The sequence below is a fragment of the Cornus florida genome, unplaced genomic scaffold (assembly GCF_030987335.1).
Source record: "Cornus florida cultivar Cherokee Brave unplaced genomic scaffold, ASM3098733v1 CherokeeBrave_3.0.0_Hap2_Chr03, whole genome shotgun sequence".
NCBI lineage: Eukaryota > Viridiplantae > Streptophyta > Magnoliopsida > Cornales > Cornaceae > Cornus > Cornus florida.
The window spans coordinates 54,127,317-54,151,426 of NW_026775573.1; the positions used below are offsets into that span (position 1 = coordinate 54,127,317).

Sequence of the window (24,110 nt, forward strand, 5' to 3'; positions counted from 1 at the left end):
AGTTCGATCGATCAAACTTCCCAAATCCCGAGAAAATCCAAATTCCAGCTCATTAAAAGTTGTCTCATATCCAATCATTGGAGGAATATTGGTGTGCGAGCCCAGCTCATTTGGGGTGATATTTGACTTACCTATATAAGGAATATGAGCCACTTTTTGAGAGGGGGAGACTAGAGACTTTGGATATACTTGAGAGTCACAATTTTTATATCTTAGTGAAGAAGAAAAAAAAGGAGGAGGCTAGAGACACAAGCTTGGAGTTCTTCCATCAACCAAGAAAAGGAGCAATCTCAACCATGGAGTTAGCCCTTGAGGGTTGGAGGACACCATCCATGAGTGGCTAGACATCCTCTTGGGGCTAGAGTTAACCCTAAGCATACTTTCTACATCTTGATTTATGTATTTTTGAGGGGATTTGCATTGTGATACATGTTTTGACACTTTTATATATATAGATCTTGTTTATTCAATGATTTATATGGTTTAATGCTTCTAATTGATCATTTCATTCTATCCATATGTTTATGTATGCTAGAATAGATGTTCATGTATTTGTCTCTATTTCTTGTGTTATTGATGCATGTCTACGTGTATTAATGTTATAGATCTAGAGATTGTCAAGACATAGTGCTTAATGGAATGTTCTTGTGATTTATTTGATGGTTCATACTCATTTCTTGATAGATTGTACATCTCCCTTAGTTTAATTAGTTTAATTTCATGTCATTAGCTTAATTGTAGTGTAGTTGTAGTTTAGATATTAAATGGGAGGACAATCCATGCTTGTTGTTTGATGTTCCATACTTATAAAAGCAAGTAACATATATCTCTAACCTTGTGATGTGTTTGGTTATGAGCTTAAATAAAGGATTAATGACTTAATTTGATATGTTGTGCTATCCACCATGTTGCTTAGACAATATATGTTTAATTTGTCAATCCATGCTTGTTGAAACAACCATACACATACACTTTGTTGCAATACATGTTTTCCCCCTCATTAATCATTTATTAAGGGTGTAGAAATGCTATGCTTAGTGGTGATCTCTAAATCCCAAGATCACTCTCTTATTTTCTCTCATTTACATTTAATTGTCTACTTTAGTTTAAATTGCATCTTAGTGTAATTCAACCACCAACCAATCTTTTGATCACTCGACCTACTAATCATAACCTTGATTCCTCAACCTAGTACGACTCACCAATCCCATGGGACGATCCCTACTTGCCTTAACTGTAATTTTAATGAAAGGTAGTAGTGACAATTTCTAAATCTAAAACTTGGCCACATTCATCATAGCTCTACACCATTATCTTTTGGTGCACAAACTTTAGGTTTGGATTGACGACACACCATGATTCCAATTAAATATATGACAAAGAGTAACTCATGGACATGCTATATATCAATTCAAAAATAGAATTTAAGCACAGTATAATTAAGTAGAATTTAAATCAATTTAAATTAAATAAATTTTCTATATTTAAAAGCTCATTTAAATCATGCCAATTTAATATACAACAAAGATCAAGTCATGACCATGCCATATATCAAGTCCAAAATGAATTATATGCAAGCTACCATTAGTCATTTATTTCTTAAGTTAACATAGGACATGCATACAACTTGTATATCACTATAAGAACAATTAAATCACTTGGAAAAATAAATTATAACACCCCCTACCTCAATAGAGAATTGAATCTCTATAATCCAAGGCAACCAAGCTTAAAAATGGAAAATTAAACAAGGGTTTTATAGAGGAGAGTGAGAGGAAGCTAAAGTATTCCAAGCTTAATAGTTTTTGGTGAGTGGAAGGAGACAAAAATGAAGTCAAAGCTCTAAGTCAAGCTTTGCTCCAATGGTGTCTAAGTTAGGGTTCTTGAGAGGAAAGAGATGAATGAATTAAAATGCAAACCCTAAGCTAAATGTAGTGGGATTCTCCACTCACTAGGTGCTCTTGTACTACCTCTCACACACACACTAATGCAAGACTAATTGTGAAGCCTACACCTGTCATGAATCTAAGTAAACTTCCTAGATTTAATATCAAGCCTACACTTGTCAGCCATCCTTGCCAACAAGTGCTCCTATCCTAGGCCAACAAATGGGTGAATCTCCACCCTCCATGTGTCAAGAGAATAAGCCTCCAAGTGGTTCCTCCACAATGTCAACAAGTGGCACCTTAGGAATGTGACACTTGTCACATTTTTTAAAAATTACGAAAAGGTCCTTTTTTAAAAATATCTTTCAAATTAAATTACAAAATGATCCCTAAGAGGAAAAATAATTACTTTATTTAACTACATAAAAACCCCTCAAGTTTAGCATAATTACCAAAAGTTATGCATTCATGCCTTTTTCAAGAAAAGTAAACATTTAACATGCTTTTCTACAAAAGTGAAAATGTAGATATCATGAAAATTAAATATCATGGATGTATGCAAAGCCAGAATCAAATCTAAGTGCAAAAAGTGAGGTTATGCAAGGAAAAATGAAAAATGACTAAAGGACGAAATGGGAAAAAAGACGAAAAATGAAATTTCTGAAAAATGAAAAAAAGGAAAATGACCGGGTCATTACAACCTACCTTCCTTAAAAGGGATTTCGTCCCCGAAACCGAATCGTACCTGAAAGAGAGAACAAATGGGGGTACCAGGAGCGAACCTCCTATTCGAGCTCCTAGGTAGCCTCTTCAACGCCGTGGTGTCTCCACAAGGCCTTAACCAATGGAATGGTCTTGGTCCGCAAGACCTGTTCCCGTGAATCTAGAATCTAAACTGGACCTTCCTCGTAGGTCACGTCCTCATCAACAACAACATCTGTCCATCGTAAAACATGTGATGGATCTGGCTCGTACTTCCTCAGCATAGAAACATGAAAGACATCGTGAACCCTATGTAGGTCTGGCAGTAAAGCCAAATGATAAGCAACTTCACCAATGCGCTCCAATATCTTAAATGGTCCAATGAATCTAGGAGACAACTTACTTGTCTGGCGAAATCTCAGAAGTCCCTTGCGCGGAGAAATCTTAAGAAAAACATGGTCCCCTACTTTCAAAGATAAGGATCGCCTCCTCTTATCAGCATAACTCTTTTGTCTGCTCTGTGCGGTAGCCAACCGTTGCCGAATCAACTTGATTTTCTCTATAGTCTCAATGACAATGTCGGGACCCAAGGCAACGGTATCACCGCCCTCGGTCCAACATACTAGAGATCTGCAAGGTCTGCCATACAACGCCTCAAAAGGTGCCATGCCAATAATGGTCTGGTAACTGTTGTTATAGGTAAACTCAACCAAAGGCAAGTAGTCCTCCCAACTACCCCCGAAATCCAAGATATAAGCCCGTAACATATCCTCCAATATTTGAATACTGCGCTCCGACTGACCATCAGTCGGAGGATGGAATGCCGTGCTAAAATGAAGCCCCGTACTGAAAACTCTGCCAAAAGTGAAATGTGAACCACAGATCCCTATCCGAAACAATAGATACAGGAACCCCATGAAGCCTGACAATCTGCCTCACATACAGTCCACTCAGTCTTTCTGTACTATCTGTCACTGTTATGGGCAAGAAGTGAGCTGTCTTAGTTAACTTATCAACTATGACCCAAACGGCATCATTCCTTGCCTGAGACCTCGAAAGTCCTGTTACAAAATCTATAGTGATATGTTCCTATTTCCACTCAGCTACTGGTAATGGTTGTAACAATCCCACCGGTCGCTGATGCTCTGCCTTCACTTACTGACAAGTAAGGCATCAAGCCACAAACTGTGAGACATCCCGTTTCATGCCCTACCACCAAAACTGTCATCACAGATTATGATACATCTTTGTACCACCAGGATGAACTGCGAGTCGAGAGTGGTGAAAATCTCGAAGAACGTCTTCACGACAAGACAAGGGAATAAACATCATTCCCTTGTACCTGAGACCACCGTCTGAATATAAGGTCCAACCCTCTATATCCTCACCACTTGAAATCAGAACATAGATGGCCTTCATCTCCCCATCCTTCAACTGTGCCTCAATAACTCTGCTAACAAGAGTCGGCTGAGCCACAAGGCTAAATAAAATAGCCGGTGAAACATCCTCATAAGACTGTAAACTGAGATCTGTAAGCTCTTTTAACATCTTCCATCTATGAATGGAAATACTAGCAAGAGTCACCCGTGACTTCCTACTCAATGCATCAGCCACCACATTGGCCTTACCCAGATGGTACTGTAACTCAAAGTCATAGTCTTACATGAACTCAACCCATCTGCGCTGCCTCAAGTTCAAATCCTTCTGGGAGAAAAGATACTTGATACTCTTGTGATTGGAGAAAACCTCAAACTTCACCCCGTACAAATAGTGTCTCCACCCCTTCAAAGCAAAGATAATTGCTGCCAACTCCAAATCATGTGTCGGATAGTTCAACTCGTGAGTCTTCAACTGTCGAGACCCATAAGCAACCACCCACTCTATCTGCATCAAGACACAACCCAAACCTTCCTGTGAAGCATCACAGAAGATCACATAACCCAAACCACGTTCAGGAATGATTAACACTAGAGCCGATGTCAACTTGACCTTTAACTCTTGAAAGGCAAACTCACATGCCTCGCTCCTTATGAACTTGACCCCTTTGTTGGTAAGTCGAGTCTTAGGAGCTGCAAAACAAGAGAAATCCTGAACAAATCTCCGGTAGTAGCCAGCTAGGCCAAAAAAACTCTGAATCTCAAACATTGTTTTCGGACATTCCCAATCCATTACTGATTCAATCTTCGACGGATCCACTACAACACCGCCCCTTGATACAACATGTCCAAGGAACTTCACTTCTGATAGCCAAAATTCACATTTCTTGAACTTAGCATACAACTGATTATCCCTAAGGATCTGCAATACTGTCCTCAAATGATACTCATGTTCCTCTACCGAAGTTGAGTATATGAGAATGTCATCAACAAAAACTACAATGAACTGATCAAGATGGTCATTGAATACACGGTTCATCAAGTCCATAAAAGTTACTGGAGCATTAGTCAAATCAAATGGCATCACCAGAAACTCATAATGGCCATACCGTGTGCGGAAAGCGGTCTTGGATACATTCTTGTCCTTAACCCTCATTTGATACTAACCTGATCTCAAATCAATCTTCAAAAAACATGTCGCTTCCTTCAATTGATCAAACAAGTCATCAATCCTAGGCAAGGGATACCTGTTTTTGATCATTACATGATTCAGCTTGTGATAATCGATACAAAGTCTCAAAGACCCATCCTTCTTCTTCGCAAAAAGAACTGGTGCTCCCCAAGGTGAAGCACTAGGATGAATAAAGCCCTTAGCATTCAAATCATCCCAAGGTGCCATACGGTATGGTGCCATAGAGATGGGCGCTGTACCGGGAATGACATCAATGGTAAAAACAACTTCCCTCAAAGGGGGTAACTCTGTCAGCTCCTCTGGAAAGATATCAACAAAATCCTCGACAACTGCCGGAAGAACACGGCCCAAACAACTATCATTATCGACTAGCAGACTAGCCAAGTAGGATTTGTGGTGCCTCCAGTCACCAATACTGAAAATCATTGTCGAGTGGGAATCGCTCCGATCTCCCACGAAGTGAAAACAATCTCTTGTGGGAGTGCAAACAGTCACCCTTCCGCGGAAGTAATCGATCGTAGCACAAAAGAAGGATAACCAATCCATCCCGAGAATGATGTCAAAGCTCGTCATGTCAAAAATAACAAAATCAAACTCTAAAGTGTGCCCAGCTATCTCGATAGCACAACCTTGACAAACACGGTCCAAAAACATTGGACCCCAACTGGTGTGTCAACATAAAGGAAACCATCCCGCTGCGTGACCTCCAGACCCAAAGAATGTGCAAATGAAGCAGATATGAATGAATGTGATGCACCTGTGTCAACAAGAACTCTAGCCCAAGAACTAAAACTATAAAGATACCTTGAACTATAGAAGTCCCAATGGAGGTATCGGCCTGTGGTAATGCGTAAGCTCGTCCCTGAGCCCCCGACCGCTGAAAATTGCCCTGGTGACCAGACTGATGTCCGGAAGTAGTAGGTGTAGAACCCCTACTCGGATAAGAACCAACTGGCGGCGCCACTGGTTGTGGTGCCTGAGACACCCTGAAACCTAACTGAGCATTTACAAACTGTGCTGGTGTGGCCTATGAACCTGTGCCACTCTGTACCCTGTTCCGTGGATGAGGGAAATCCTTCCTCATATGACCGAGCTGCATATAATAGTTGCAAGTCCCCTAAAACCCCTTTATCGAAGCTGTAGGCTTACTAGCCTGTGATTGACTAGTCTGTGACTGAAGCTATGGGCAGCGAGGCTTGATATGCCTCGGCTGCTGACAATGGTGACAAATCACTCCTCAGGCTGACCCCAAAGATACGGGAACTACAGATGCAGATTGAGCCTGCTGTGACTGTCCCTGAGTGCGTGAACTATCCTCGGCCTTAGCCTTAGCCTTCTTCCACTTAACCCCAGAAGATGACGGAGTGTCGTTGTGAGGTTGCTTATGTGAACCTCTGATCCGTAACTGATCCCGTTCCTCTGCCTCAGCTAGCATTGCCCTCTGGACCACCTCTCTATAAGTCCTCAAATTAAGAATTAAGACCCGTGGCCTGATGTCAAGATGTAGTCTATCCTGAAATTTCATTGCCCTGGCCTCATCTGTCGCTACCATATCCTCGGTATAACGAGAGAGAGAAGTAAATTGTGTCTCATACCGAATGACACTCATAGTACCTTAATAAAGACCTGTGAACTATATCCTCATCTCCCGCCTCATAGCCATAGGAAAGAAGCGGTCGAAGAACAATGTCCTAAACTCCTCCCAAGTTATCACCTCCACATCGTGGATATTGGTCATAGATCTCCACCAGATATCGGTATCTCCCATGAACATAGAGGTTGTCAAGAAGATCCTCAATTGGTCTATAGGTACTACTATGCTATCGAGCTTGCGTACCATGAGATCAAACCATGCCTCTGAAGCGAACAAATCCATATTCCCTACAAACTGGTCGATCTTAACCCTCTGTAACTTCATGAAGTAGTCCAATGCCTCATTAGCAACTGGTGCCAATGTTGGCACCAGTATCGAGATCTGTATCCCTGTAATATGCTGACGAAACATCTGCTGAATGGATTCTGACATCCCAAGAGCCACTCCCTATGCAATCTGCTCCTCATAAGTCGGCACTCGTGGTCGATTAGGATCCATACCACGAGGTCGAACCCTAGGCCTCCCTGGAGCCCGTGTGAGCCTGGTGTCCTTAACCTGCTCATCCACTCCATCATGACGAGAAGACTATCAGCGAGTCAAGACCATGATGCTAAATGCACAGAAAGAAAGAGGTCAACAATAACACAAGTTATTATGACCGAAATGCAACTCACACTATGAATGCACGAAACAACAAGTATGTCAATGTATGTGACGTACAGTCATTGTAATGACCCGGCCTTTTTCCTCCTTTTCCATATTCTGCGATTTTCTTTTTTTGTCTTTTCCCTATTTCGTCTTTTTCCTATTTTTTCATTTTTCCTTGCAAAACCTTACTTGTTGTGCTCGGATTTGATTTCGGTTTTGCATGCATTCATGGTATTTGATTTCCATGACATTGGTATTTTTACTTTTCTTGAAAAGCATGCTAGATTAGTACTTTTCTTGTAAAGGGCATGAATGTGTAATTAACCTAAACTTGAGGGGTTTTGTGTAATTATGCAAAGTAATTATTTTTCGTCTTAGGGACCATTTTGTAATTTAATTTAGGAGATATTTTCAAAAAGGATTTGTTTGCAATTTCCAGAAAGTGTGACAAGTGTCACACTCTCATTGGTTCACTTGTTGACATTTGTGTGGAAACACTTTGATGCCTTGGATGATGACATGTGGAGGGTGGAAATTCACCCACTTGTTGGCCTAGGATTGGTACACTTGTTGGCATGGATGGTTGATAAATGTAGGTTCAATATTAAGTCTTGGAAGTTTACATAGGATGGTGACAAGTGTAGGCTTGAGATTAAGCCTAGGAATGAACCATAGATTCGTGACAAGTGTAGGTTCACCATTTAGTCTTGCATTGTGTGTGTGAGAGAGGTAGTGTAAGAGCACATAGTGAGTGGAGGATTTCTAGCCCTTCCACTCACCATTTTACACTTCATCATTTTCATTTTCACTTGTCTTCAAGAACCATAACCTAGCCACCATTGGAGAAAAGCTTGGTTAATAGCTTTCTTCTTCATTTTGGCCTCCTTCCACTCACCTTAGACATAAAACCTTGGAAGACAAAAGCTTCCTCTTAGTCCCCTCTTTATTAACCCTAAACTTGTTTTCCATTTTGAGCTTGGTTGCTTGGATTATAGAGATTCAATTCTCTATTGAGGTAGGGGTGGTTGTATGTTTATCCTCTTTGGGTTTTATATATATTTGAGCTTGATATATAGTGATTACATGCTTTAAAATTCTTGTATTTGCATATAAATAGAGATTTTGTATGCTTGACTTAGGATTTGTGGATTAAAGCATATATATAACTATTAAATTGTATAGGTAGGTTATTGTTTAATGAATTGCCTAATACTTGTAATTTCATTGAGGGTTTATGATGAATATCTTGAAATTACTCTTGTGTTGTTAAGTAATATAGATTTCATTGCAAGTCTTATAAGTATCACTTGAAATTACTTGTAGGTAAATTGCTATATTGCATAATTAGTAATTGTGGCCTACATTAATATTCAATCCATGTGGCATAATGTGTAGTATCATTAATTTGCCACTTTAGACATGAAACCTTAGGGCATGGTTTGTGTGTTTTTACCCTACTTGTGCTTGGTAGGTAGTTCATCCATTGAGATTGTATAAATGTCATGAACTTGTTGATTTTTGGAAGCTTGAAAGGATATGAAATGTTTGATGGCTAGAGTTTGGCTCTAGTACGGAGGATAGGAATTCTCCTAAGTCATAGTGCACACTAGGTAGTACCTTGTGGGTCATAATTACCCAAAATAACTTGTATGGTCTCATGGCCACATATCCTAGTCTTTCCATTATTTGATTTCGCATTATATTCCAAGTTGTAAATCATAGAGTTCATGTAGCTTGTGATTTGGTGATTTTAGTTTCAATGCGGTTAGTGTACTTGTTCATGTATACTTGGATGCTATGTGGTTGTCATTTCAAATATTTGTATAGCTTGAGATGATCCCTTAGAGTACCTTGAAAACATAGACATTAGGTGGAATGCACCCTTGTGATGATCTATGTTTGGTTCACATTACACTCGAAACTATAGGGTATGCGCATGCACCACATCCTACGAGTAACTGGATTACTCATCCTAGTTGTGTGGGTTATTTTATAGGTAGGGAAACAATATTTGTGGATGCTCATCATCCATAGGGGCTCATGAGTACTTGAAGCATTTTTGTATATGGACTTGCACTTGTTTAGCATGTTTTATCTTTTGGATGTAATACTTTTGCATACCATGGATGTATGGTATTTTAGAAGCTAAGATGGGTTCCTTCATGTAATGTGTATCTAAGTACTCTTTTGATGCTTGTTTTGTATGTATAGCATGAGGCCAAGAGCCATTAACATGAAAGACTACAAGCATGTTCTCTTTAAAACTCAAGTATTGCCATTGTAGCTTATTTGTGAGAAATGGAGGCTTTGTATGCTAAAACTTGTTAATGGAATGTAAAGAGGCTTTAGGCCATGTTCGTACATCTATTTTATCATATTGCATCACTTGCATACTCACTTTGGCAAACAATACCTTTCTTGATGAAACAAAAACCTTAAGTTGCACATTTTTTAGTTTTGACCCTATTCTGTTCCAGGGGCATTTCGGGGATTTCACAATGCATTTTTTTTCATTTTTTCCCGCGTTACAGGATAGAAAACTTGATTTTGGGGGGGGGGGGGGGGGGGTTTCCAGAAAACATCAAATTGGCCCTCAAAAATTCATATTTTTCCCAAAAATCCTTGCTGCCAGGTTTTACAAAATTTTAGTACAAATGTAGTTGGTACTATTCATCGACTTTTTTTTGAAAATCGTCATGACCGATCCGAAACTTTCGGAGGTCTTGTGGGTGTATTTTAAGATCGTATTTTTAATTTAGGCAATTTAAAAACCTCCCGAAGCCCTATTTCCAAAACTTGGGCAGTAGCTCGGATTATTTTTTTCTCTTGACCTGATTTTCTTGGGGGCATTCTGGGCATTTTACAATGCATTTTTTTTGTTTTCGTCAGTGTTCTGGGGTAGAAAACTTGATTTTAGGGGGGTTTCTTCTTTGAGTTTTTCTAAAAAAGTCCGTTTAGATGCCCGTTTTTACTCTCAGTTGCAGCAGTGGTGGGTTGTCCTCGTCCGGCCGCCACGACATCATTTTTGTTTTTAACCTTTGTCCCCTGTCCGGACTCCAAATTGAGTAAATATTTTTTTGAAATTGACTAATTTGTCATTGTCTTTCCAGCGGTGTATTCAATAGCACCTAAATCCACTTTTACAAAATGACCATTTTGCCCCTAGGTTCCTTTTTGTCCTTAATTGAAACGTCACTAACACATTTGTTTTCCTTTGGGTTCCATGACCTTATTGAGGGTCACATTGGTGTCTTAGCGACATATGGTATCTCTAGAGACCGTTGTTTTACCTTTCACTTCCGCATTTCAGATCCGTTATCGGATCATCTTTTGGTCATCACTGACGCACCGGGTTTACAAAACTTGGGCCGTCACAAGTGGTATCAGAGCTCCTAGGTTTGAATACCTTAGAACGATGGGTTTTGGGTGCATATCATGCTTTTGTTGATGTACCTTGATGCATTCACATGCTTTTAATTACATGTTTTGGCATTATAACATGCTTAGTAGTATGACATGTCTTTATGCTTGTATGCCTATGTGGTTAAGAGCATCCTTGTTTGACATGTATGCTTAATTACTTAAGTGCTTTATTATTTAAAAGATTTTGTTAATTGCTTTAGCATGACAGTAAGTTGCATATCTTGTCTTGTTCTGTGTTCCGTGCATTCATAGTGTGAGTTGCACTTAGTCATGATAACTTGTGTTATTGTTGACCTCATTTCTTTCATGCGTTTAGCGTCATGGTTGTCATGCGTGGAGAGTCTTCACGTCAGGGCACTAAGGAGTAGGTGGCTGACACCAAGTTCACACGGGGTTCGGGGAGGCCTAGGATTCCAGTTCGTGGCATGGACGCTAATCTGCCACGGGCACCGACTTATGAGGAGCGAGTGGCTCAGGGAATTAATTAGGGGATCGCTGAATCTCTACAGAAGTTGATACGCAGACAGGTGGCAGGGATACAAATTCCGGCACTGGCACCGGCACCAGTAATCAATGAGGCACTAGAGTACTTTATGTGACTACAGAGGGTCAAGATTGATCCATTTGCGGGGAGTTCAGATCCGCTAGTTTCGGAAGCTTAGTTGGACCTTATGGTTCGTAAGTTAGATAGTATGGCGGTACCCATGGACAGGTTGAGGATTTCCTTAACTGCTTCTTTGTTCATGGGGGATGCAGATATCTAATGGAGGTCTATGACCAATGTCCACAATGTTGAGTTGATGACTTGGGATGAGTTCAGGGGTTTGTTCTTTGAGCGCTTCTTTCCTAGGGCTATAAGGCGGGAGATGAGGACACAGTTCGCAGGTCTTTATCAGGGCACTATGAGTGTCATTGAGTATGAGACACGGTTTACTTCTCTCTCTCATTATGCCGAGGATGTGGTAGCGACAGACGAGGCCAGGGCAATGAAGTTTCAGGATAGGCTACATCTTAACATCAGGCCACGGGTCTCTATTCTTATTTTGAGGACCTACAGGGAAGTGGTCCAGAGGGCTATGCTAGCTGAAGTAGAGGAACGGTATCAGTTACGGATTAGGGGTTCATACAAGCAGCCTCGCGGCGACACTCCGTCATCTTCCGGGGGCCAGTGGAAGAAAGCTAAGGCCGGGGACTGTTCACGCACTCAGGGACAGTCACAGCAGGCCTGGTCTATATCTGCAATACCAGTATCTTCGGGGTCGGCCCGAGAAGTGATTTGTCACCATTGTCAGCAGCCAGGGCATATCAAGCCTCGCTGCCCATAGCTTCAGCCACAGGCTAGTCAGTCACAGGCTAGTAAGCCTACAGCTTCGACGAAGGGGGTTCATGGAGCTTGTCATTATTGCAAGCAACCAGGTCACTTCAGGAAAGAGTGTCCGAAATTAAAAGGTGGGACACAAAGTGGTATAGGTTCACAGATCGCATCGGCACAATCAGCAGTTGTGCAGTCAGGTTTCAGGGTGCCTCAGGCATCGCAGTCAGCAGCGCCACCAGTTGGTTTATATCCGGTCAGAGGCTCTACGCCTACTGCTTTTGGACTTCAGTCGGGCCACCAGGGCAGTTCACAGTAGTCAGGGGCTCAGGACGAGCTTAGCACTACCACAGGCTAATACCTCCGCAGGGACTTCTACAGTTCGAGGTATCTTTCTAGTTTTCAGTTCTTATGCTAGAGTTCTTGTTGACACAGGTGCATCACATTCATTCATATCTGCTTCATTTGCACATTCATTGGGTCTGGAGGTCACACAGCGGGATGGGTTCCTTTGTGTTGACACACCAGTTGGGGGTCCAGTGTCTTTGAATCGTGTTTGTCGGGGTTGTGCTATTAAGATAGCTGGGCAGACCTTAGAGTTTGATTTTGTTGTTCTCAACATGATGGGCTTTGATGTCATTCTCGGGATGGATTGGTTGTCATTCTTTCGGGCTATGATTGATTGCTTTCGCTGGAGGGTATCCGTTTGCACTCCCAAGGGAGATTGTTTCCATTTTGTGGGAGATCGGAGTGATTCCCACCCGGCGACGGTTTTCAGCATTGGTGACTGGAGTCGCCACAGATCCTACTTGGCTAGTTTGCTAGTTGATGAAGATAACAATTTGGGCCGTATTCTTTCGGCAGTTGTTGAAGAGTTTGTTGATGTCTTTCCAGAGGAACTAACAGAGTTACCTCTTTTAAGGGAAGTTATTTTTGCCATTGACGTCATTCCCGGTACAGCACCCATCTCTATGGCACTGTACCGTGTGGCACCGACAGAGCTTGATTTGTTGAAAGGTCAGTTGGATGATTTGAAAGCTAAGGGTTTTATTCATCCTAGTGCTTCACCATGGGGAGCACCGGTTCTTTTTGCGAAGAAGAATGATGGGTCTTTGAGATTTTGCATCGATTATCGCAAATTGAATCATGCTATGATCAAGAACAGGTATCCTTTGCCTAGGATTGATGACTTGTTTGATCAGTTAAAAGGAGCGACATGTTTTTTAAAGATTGATTTGAGATCAGGTTACTATCAGTTAAGGGTTAAGGATGAGGATATATCTAAGACTGCTTTTCGTACACGGTATGGCCATTATGAGTTTCTGGTGATGCCATTTGGTTTAACCAATGCTCCAGTAGCTTTTATGGATTTGATGAACCGTGTATTCAGTGACTATCTTGATAAGTTTGTGGTGGTGTTCATTGATGACATTCTCGTGTACTCAGCTTCGAGGGAGGAGCATGAGTATCACTTGAGAGCAGTTTTGCAGATCCTTAGGGATAACCAATTGTATGCCAAGTTTGAGAAATGCGAATTTTGGCTACCAAAGGTGAAGTTCCTTGGACACGTTGTGTCAGGGGGCGGTGTTGCAGTGGATCCATCGAAGATTGAGTCTGTGATGGATTGGGAGCGTCCAAAAATAGTGTTTGCGATTCGGAGCTTTCTTGGCCTAGCCGGCTATTATAGGAGGTTTGTTCGGGATTTCTCTCGTCTAGTGGCACCTATAACTCGACTTACTCGCAAGGGAGTCAAGTTCATATGGAATGAGGCTTATGATTTTGCTTTTCAGGAGTTGAAGGTCAGGTTAACATCAGCTCCAGTTTTTATCATACCTGAACGTGGTTTGGGTAACGTGGTCCATTGTGATGCTTCGCGAGAAGGTTTGGGTTGTGTTCTGATGCAAACTGAACGGGTGGTAGCTTATGGGTCTCGACAGTTGAAGACTCACGAGTTGAACTATCCGACGCATGATTTGGAGTTGGCAGCAGTTATCTTTGCCTTGAAAGGGTGGAGACATTATTTGTATGGGAAGAAGTTCGAAGTTTTCTCCGATCACAAGAGTCTCAAATGTCTCTTCTCTCAGAAGGATTTGAATTTGAGACAGCGCAGATGGGTTGAGTTTATGGAGGACTATGATTTTGTGTTGCAGTATCATCCGGGGAAGGCTAACGTGGTGGCTGATGCATTGAGTAGGAAGTCACGGGGTACTCTTGCTAGCATTTCCATTCAAAGATGGAAGATGCTAGAAGAGCTTGCAGAGCTTGGTTTGCAGTTGTATGAAGATGTTTCACTGGCTATTTTGTTTAGCCTTGTGGCTTAACCGGCTCTTGTTAGCAGAGTTATTGAGGCACAACAGGAGGATGGGGAGATGAAGTCCATCCACGATCAGATTTCAAGTGGCGGGAATGTAGAGGGTTAGACCTTACATTTAGACAATGGTCTCAGGTACAGGGGAAGGATGTTTGTTCCCTTGTCTTGTCGTGATGTTGTTCTTTGGGATTTTCACCATTCTCGACTCGCAGTTCATCCTGGTGGTACGAAGATGTATCACAATTTACGGAGACAGTTTTGGTGGAAAGGTATGAAACGGGATGTTTCTCAGTTCGTGGCTAAATGCCTTACTTGTCAACAAGTGAAGGCAGAGCATCAGAGACTGGCAGGTTTGTTGCAACCACTACCAGTGGCAGAGTGGAAGTGGGAGCACATCACTATGGATTTCGTGACTGGACTTCCAAGATCCAAGGCAGGGAATGATGCCGTTTGGGTCATTGTTGATAGATTAACTAAGACGGCTCACTTTTTGCCTATGGCAGTGACAGATGACGTAGAGAGGCTTAGTGGACTATATGTGCGGCAGATTGTCAGGCTTCACAGGGTTCCGGTATCCATTATTTCGAATAGGGATTCCAGGTTCACGTCTCACTTTTGGTAGAGTTTTCAGGAGGCTCTTGACATGGGGCTTCATTTCACCAAGGCATTCCATCCTCAAACTGATGGTCAGTCAGAGCGTACCATTCAGATATTGGAGGATATGCTTCGGGCTTGCATTTTAGATTTTGGGGGTAGTTGGGAAGACTACTTACCCTTGGTTGAGTTTACCTACAACAACAATTACCAGACCAGTATTGGTATGGCACCTTTTGAGGTGTTGTATGGCAGACCTTGCAGATCTCCAGTTTGTTGGACCAAGGTAGGTGATACAGTAGCCTTGGGTCCCGATATTGTCTTTGAGACTACAGAGAAGATCAAATTGATTCGACAGCGATTGGCAACAGCTCAGAGCAGGCAAAAGAGTTACGCTGACAAGAGGAGGAGATCCTTATCTTATGAGGTAGGGAACCACGTCTTTCTCAAGATTTCTCCATGGAAGGGACTTCTGAGATTTCGGCAGACGGGCAAGTTGTCTCCTAGGTTCATTGGACCATTTCAGATTTTGGAGTACATCAGTGAAGTTTCTTATCGTTTGGCATTGCCGCCAGACCTGGATAGGGTTCACGACGTTTTCCATGTATCTATGTTGTTGAGGAAGTACGAGCCGGATCCATCGCATGTTTTACGGTGGACAGATGTTATTGTTGATGAGGACATGACCTACGAGGAAGGTCCAGTCCAAATTCTTGATTCACGGGAGCAAGTTTTGCGAACCAAGACCATTCCATTGGTTAAGGTCTTGTGGAGACATCACGGTGTTGAGGAGGATACCTGGGAGCTCGTACAGGAGGTTTGCTCTCGGTATCCCCATTTGTTCTCCTTCTCAGGTACGACTCGATTTCAGAGACGAAATCCTTTAAGTAGGGTAGGTTGTAATAACCCGGCCTTTTTCCTCCTTTTCCATTTTCTGCGATTTTCTTTTTTTGTCTTTTCCCTATTTTGTCTTTTTCTCATTTTTTCATTTTTCCTTGCATAACCTTACTTGTTGTGCTCAGATTTGATTCTGGTTTTGCATGCATTCATGGTATTTGATTTCCATGACATTGGTATTTTTACTTTTCTTGAAAAGCATGCTAGATTAGTACTTTTCTTGTAAAGGGCATGAATGTGTAATTAACCTAAACTTGAGGGGTTTTGTGTAATTATGCAAAGTAATTATTTTTCGTCTTAGGGACCATTTTGTAATTTAATTTAAAAGATATTTTCAAAAAGGACTTGTTTGCAATTTTCAGAAAATGTGACAAGTGTCACACTCTCATTGGTCCACTTGTTGACATTTGTGTGGAAACACTTTGATGCCTTGGATGATGACATGTGGAGGGTCGAGATTCACCCACTTGTTGGCCTACGATTGGTACACTTGTTGGCATGGATGGTTGACAAATGTAGGTTCAATATTAAGTATTGGAAGTTTACATAGGATGGTGACAAGTGTAGGCTTGAGATTCAGCCTAGGAATGAACCATAGATTCGTGACAAGTGTAGGTTCACCATTTAGTCTTGCATTGTGTGTGTGAGAGAGGTAATGTAAGAGCACATAGTGAGTGGAGGATTTCTAGCCCTTCCATTCACCATTTTACACTTCATCATTTTCATTTTCACTTGTCTTCAAGAACCATAACCTAGCCACCATTGGAGAAAAGCTTGGTTAATAGCTTTCTTCTTCATTTTGGCCTCCTTCCACTCACCTTAGACATAAAACCTTGGAAGACAAAAGCTTCCTCTTAGTCCCCTCTTTATTAACCCTAAACTTGTTTTCCATTTTGAGCTTGGTTGCTTGGATTATAGAGATTCAATTCTCTATTGAGGTAGGGGTGGTTGTATGTTTATCCTCTTTGGGTTTTATATATATTTGAGCTTGATATATATTGATTACATGCTTTAAAATTCTTGTATTTGCATATAAATAGAGATTTTGTATGCTTGACTTAGGATTTGTGGATTAAAGCATATATATAACTATTAAATTGTATAGGTAGGTTATTGTTTAATGAATTGCCTAATACTTGTAATTTCATTGAGGGTTTATGATGAATATCTTGAAATTACTCTTGTGTTGTTAAGTAATATAGATTTCATTGCAAGTCTTATAAGTATCACTTGAAATTACTTGTAGGTAAATTGCTACATTGCATAATTAGTAATTGTGGCATACATTAATATTAAATCCATGTGGCATAATGTGTAGTATCATTAATTTGCCACTTTAGACATGAAACCTTAGGGCATGGTTTGTGTGGTTTTACCCTACTTGTGCTTGGTAGGTAGTTCATCCATTGAGATTGTATAAATGTCATGAACTTGTTGATTTTTGGAAGCTTGTAAGGATATGATATATTTGATGGCTAGAGTTTGGCTCTAGTACGGAGGATAGGAATTCTCCTAAGTCATAGTGCGCACTAGGTAGTACCTTGTGGGTCATAATTACCTAAAATAACTTGTATGGTCTCATGGCCACATATCCTAGTCTTTCCATTATTTGATTTCGCATTATATTCCAAGTTGTAAATCATAGAGTTCTTGTAGCTTGTGATTTGGTGATTTTAGTTTCAATGCGGTTAGTGTACTTGTTCATGTATACTTGGATGCTATGTGGTTGTCATTTCAAATATTTGTATAGCTTGAGATGATCCCTTAGAGTACCTTGAAAACATAGACATTAGGTGGAATGCACCCTTGTGATGATCTATGTTTGGTTCACATTACACTTGAAACTATATGGTATGCGCATGCACCATATCCTACGAGTAACTTGATTACTCACTCTAGTTGTGTGGGTTATTTTACAGGTAAGGAGACAATATTTGTGGATGCTCATCATCCATAGGGGCTCATGAGTACTTGAAGCATTTTTGTATATGGACTTGCACTTGTTTAGCATGTTTTATCTTTTGGATGCAATACTTTTGTATACCATGGATGTATGGTATTTTAGAAGCTAAGATGGCTTCCTTCATGTAATGTGTATCTAAGTACTCTTTTGATGCTTGTTTTGTATGTATAGCATGAGGCCAAGAGCCATTAACATGAAAGACTACAAGCATGTTCTCTTTAAAACTCAAGTATTGCCATTGTAGCTTATTTGTGAGAAATGGAGGCTTTGTATGCTAAAACTTGTTAATGGAATGTAAAGAGACTTTAGGCCATGTTCGTACATCTATTTTATCATATTGCATGCACTTGCGTAGTCACTTTGGCAAACAATACCTTTCTTGATGAAACAAAAACCTAAAGTTGCACATTTTTGAGTTTTGACCCTATTCTATTCCAGGGGCATTTCGGGAATTTCACAATGAGTTTTTTTCATTTTTGCCCGCGCTACAAAGTAGAAAACTTGATTTTGGCAGGGGGGGGGTTTCTCCTTTGTGTTTTTCTAGAAAACATCATATTGGCCCTCAAAAATCCATATTTTTCGAAAAATCCTTGCTGCTAGGTTTTGCAAAATTTTAGTACAATTGTAGTTGGTACTATTCATCGACTCTTTTTTGAAAATCGTCATGACCGATCCAAAACTTCTGGAGGTCTTGTGGGTGTATTTTAAGATTGTATTTTCAATTTAGGCAATTTAAAAACCTCCCGAAGCCCTATTTCCAAAACTTGGGCAGTAGCTCGGATTATTTTTTTCCTCTTGACCTGATTTTCTTAGGGGCATTCTGGGCATTTTACAATGCATTTTCTTTGTTTCCATCCTAGCTTCAAGGTAAAAAATCTTGATTTTAGGGGGGGTTTCTTCTTGAATTTTTTTCAAAAAAAGTCCGTTTAGATGCCCGTTTTTATTCTCAGTTGCAGTAGTGGTGGGTTGTCTTCATCGGGCTGCCATGACATCATTTTTGTTTTTGACCTTTCTCCCCCGTCCGGACTCCAAATTGAGTAAACTTTTTTTGAACTTGACTAATTTTTCATTGTATTTCTAGCGGTGTGTTCGATAGCACCTGAATCCACTTTTTACAAAATAACCATTTTGTCCCTAGGTTCCTTTTTGTCCGTAATTGAAACGTCACTAACGCATTTGTTTTCCTTTGGGTTCCGTGACCTCATTGAGGGTCACATTGGTATCTTAGCGACATATGGTATCTCTAGAGACCGTTGTTTCACCTTTCGCTTCCGCATTTTGGATCCGTTATCGGGTCATCTTTTGGTCATCACTGACGCACCAGGTTTACAAAACTTGGGCCGTTACAGTCATGCTAAAGCAAGTAAGCATATACAACATGCTAGATATATACTGAAAACTTCTAGGTACTTTAACACGTAAGCACATAGACATGTTATCAAACTAAGCATGTAAACATGTTATAATACTAAAACATGTTATCAAGGTATATGGATAAATCAAAGTACACCAACAAAAGTATGATATGCACCCAAAACTCGTCGTCCTAAGGTTTTTGAACCTAGGAGCTCTGATACCACTTGTCATGACCCGAGTTATATTTAACCCGGTGTGTCAGTGATGTCCCAAAAGTCGACCCAGAAACGGATCCTAAATGCGGAAACGAATAATAAACTAAATTCTCTAGAGATAGAAAAAGGTACTAACGTGACCTTCCATGAAGTCACGGAAGTTAAGGAGAGCAAAAGAGGAAATGAGAGTCAAAACGGGCTAAATCCGTCAATTAAGGGTAAAATGGTCAATTCACAATTAAAGGGAGAAAATTGACTCTAAATAAGTCAAACATGGTGAATACAACCTAATTTAATCCTTTCACAACATTCCAAGAGGTTCTAAGAACTTTGGCCAAGAATTCCCCAAAAACGCCCTTTCCCGGTTTAAGCAAAAACTGACCTTATCTCACTAAAACATGAATATCTCCCACTTTGATTGGAATCTGAGAATTGCATTGGTACCATTAGAAATATGACTCAAAATCCTTGAGTTTAGTTTTAAGAATCACCCCATTTGGGTTAGAAATGAAGGAGATATGACCCTTTAAAGTTGGAACTTTAGTGCTGAAACCTAATCTGGAAGGCAGGTGTATGAGAGGAGTTTTGGTCGACCGAACTGGAGTTTCAGTCGACTGAACTAGACACAAACTTGCTAAAAACATATATTTTTTAGAGGAGGGAGTTTCGATAGACCGAAATTGAGTTTCGGTCGACCGAAATGACTCTAAACAGTGAAAAAGGCTACTGGAATGGATGATTTATTGTACAAAAGAATTACCAAAAGCCATCAGTCGACCGATTTGGTGTTTCGGTTGACCGAAACACCTCAAAAAGCTACTAAAGGACCTGCTATATGCCATATATGTGAAGGTTCAACCCATTTTTCAATTTCCCTCATGGATTGGTTCAAAAATGAGAGTTTAAAACTGATTTTCAAGGAGTTTTGAGTGTGTGAACATGTCAACAAATTTAATATGCATAATTGAATGTAAAACAATAGCTCATGGCCTCATGGATTACTTCTTTACCTGAAAAACACCCGGTAACTTCAGAGTGAGTAAACAAGTTTACTCGTAGGGAATGAGCATGCATAAGTTTAACTTATTACAAAGTTTGCAATTTAATATAATTCAATCCATGCTATTAAAGTTACATTAAAACTTTCAACATAGCATTATGAGATACAAATTCACAAAGTTAACAACTTGGAATTTAAATGCGAAATCAAACCAAAGTGGATACTTGGATATTACCCGGATTAAAACCGTACTATTGGGATCACTTTAGGGCTATTAACCTATGGGTACCTTCCCCTAGTGCGCACTATAGTGTAGGGAACTCTCTATCTCCCGTACTAGAACCAAGTCCTAGCTAAGTCATGTTCTTGATAATATCCCAAGTTTCCAAAATCAACACATTGAGCAACAAGTTATAACATGAGATAAAACACAAAAGGTTCCATGAATTAAATGACTAAACACAATAGTTGAATAAGATAGAAATTAATTAAACTAATTAAGTAATTTCTCTAGATTTCAAGAGTTGTCTAAATGATTCCAATTAAAAAAAAATGACAAAGAGTAACTCATGGACATGCAATATATCAAGTCAAAAATGGAATTTAAGCATGGTACAATCAAGTAGAATTTAAATCAATTTAAATTAAATAAATTTTCTAGATTTAAAAGCTCATTTAAATCATGCCAATTTAATATACAACAAAGATCAAGTCATGGCCATGTCATATATCAAGTCTAAAGTGAATTATATGCAAGCTACCATTAGTCATTTATTTCTTAAATTAACGTAGGACATGCATACAACTTGTATATCACTATAAGAACAATTAAATCCCTTGGAAAAATAAATTATAACACCCCCTACCTTAATAGAGAGTTAAATCTCTATAATCCAAGGCAACCAAGCTTAAAATTGGAAAATTAAACAAGGGTTTTATCGAGGAGAGTGAGAGAAAGCTATAGTATTCCAAGCTTAATAGTTTTTGGTGAGTGGAAGGAGGACAAAAATAAAGTCAAAACTTTTAAGTCAAGCTTTGCTCCAATGGTGGCTAAGTTAGGGTTCTTGAAAGGAAAGAGATGAATGAATTAAAATGCAAACCCTAAGCTAAATGTGGTGGGATTCTCCACTCACTAGGTGCCCTTACACTACCTCTCACACACACATTAATGCAAGACTAATTGTGAAGCCTACACTTGTCATGAACCTAAGTAAACTTCCTAGATTTAATATCAAGCCTATACTTATCAACCATCCTTGCCAACAAGTGCTCCTATCCTAGGCCAACAAATGGGTGAATCTCCACCCTTCATCTATCAAGAGATTAAGCCTCCAAGTGGTTCCTCCATAATGTCAACAAGTGGCACCTTAGGAATGTGACACATGTTACATTTTTTGAAAATTACAAAAAGGTCTTTTTTGAAAATATCTTTCAAATTAAATTACAAAATGGTCCCTAAAAGGAAAAATAATTACTTTATTTAATTACATAAAAACCCCTCAAGTTTAGAATAATTAGCAAAAGTTATGCATTCATGCCCTTTACAAGAAAAGTAAACATTTAACATGTTTTTCTACAAAAGTGAAAATGTAGATATCATGGAAATTAAATATCATGGATGTATGCAAAGCCGAAATCAAATCTGAGTGCAAAAAGTGAGGTTATGCAAGGAAAAATGAAAAATGACTAAAGGACGAAATAGGGAAAAAGACGAAAAAAGAAATTTCTAAAAAATGAAAAGAAAGAAAATGACCAGGTCATTATACTATGTCAATCAGATTGAACGTGCATGCGATGTGATTTATCCTTTTGATATTTCCTTACAAGATTGAATTAATCAATTTTGAACTCTAAAAAATTATGTATCTCTATAGAGCATATACTAATATATCCCAATCTTGTTACGACAAAGTGACAAATCCAAGCAATAATCACAACATACAATAGAAAATAAACACACCACACACAAAAAATATAGAGATTTAGTGTAATTCGGCAAAGCCTACATCTACGGTGAATATCTGGTGAAAGTTTTCACTATACAAAATCTGGAGACTACAAGTTTCAGCCACCAAACCCTAACTCTCAATTTCACACTCTTTTTTTTTTTTTTTTTTTAAATGGCTCTCAATATTTAGGCCCACAACCCATAAGTAAAAACAAGTCAAAACATTTATTGGGAATTAATGGGGGCGTCGAGTCATAAACGGGTCACATTAGTCGAGTCATAAACAGATCGCAATGCGACGACATCAAATTCAAGCCACAACATTACATAATTTAAATAATCTATTAAAATATGGTACATGAATTCACCTAATCAAAAAAATTGTGAAGCCTACATATTTATTTTTATTTCAATTGGTTGAATTCTGATAACTTGTTAAATATTTTTAAAAGTTGCTAAATTTGGTGGCAATTAAAAGTATGTTTTTTCAATATTGTTGTAGATTGATCCTAATTTTAAAAATTAAAGGTAAAGGTGTTGGTAGGGAATAGAGATTCATGTAAATTGTTCTTTTTATGAGTTGATATAGTCCTCGACGATTATTTGCATGTGTAAAAAAGTTTGAGCTTTGATATTTCGTCTCCATTTTTGCCCGTAATCATTATCATCAACATAAACCAAAATAACAAGTTTGCATTATTTTATTGGTTGACATGGTAGTATTTTAATAATAAAAAAACATTCAAGACATTTATAAGAAAGGACAGTGTTGGACAATGCGAAAAAAAAAAAAAAAAAAAAAAAAAAAAAAAAAGGTCGTTAATAGAATTTTGATTGATAAAATTGAAAATTAAGTACTAAAAATTTTAAGGACTGATTTTTAAGTGCTAAACTTTTTAAGTGGTAATTAAAAAATAAATATTTTTGAATTTTTATTATTCATCATTTAGTGAGAAGTGATGTCTTTATCACTTAAAATTTTACTTCATTTTAAATAATATTCAAATTGTGTTATCAAATGCACTTGGTTGGATAAGAGAATTAGGCATGGAATTGAGTAATCAAATAGCACTTTAATATTCAGTATATGTTAATAGTAGGATTCTACTTTAAAAAGTAAAATCAATTAGCAATTATTTGTCTTTAAAATTTAAAAATAGGAGTAACTAGTAATTTCTTCCCCATTTTTTTTTTTTTTTTCAATCATATAAAGTATTCTTCATTTATGCAACAAATTTAATTACGGACCATGCTATAAAATAACTTTTCAAAAAAACGAAAAGGAAAAAAAAAAAAGTCCATGCTGTAAATCACAACACAACAATGTTAACAAAAACATATATATAGAACCAGGGTGAAGGAAGGCAAGTCAAGGCCTTCGGTTTTTTGCATTAGAAGTCGCATTCTAGGGTCGCATGACAAGAAGAGATTCTTCACCAAAACCCCATTAGAACCTTGTGGCACCTTCAAGCATATGGTAGTATTAGTGCTTATATACACATCACTCTCTTTTGGGAAGCCACTTGGGTACTCTTTCAATGACACGTGTTTGTTTCTCACTTCTTCTCTTTCCGCCATTATGATTTCAAACACACACACACACTCTCTCTCTCTCTATATATATATATGTGTGTGTGTGTATAATCAGTACATTCGATATTTATACATGAAATTATTCTGGACCAGAATTGCT

At 39.1% G+C, this 24,110-nt stretch overlaps 1 pseudogene; it reads right to left on the reverse strand.

Moving 5' to 3' along the window:
* LOC132301619 (2-alkenal reductase (NADP(+)-dependent)-like) overlaps positions 1 to 23,995 on the reverse strand; it is a 105,563-nt pseudogene extending 81,568 nt beyond the window's left edge.
* Positions 23,996 to 24,110: the final 115 nt, after the last annotated feature.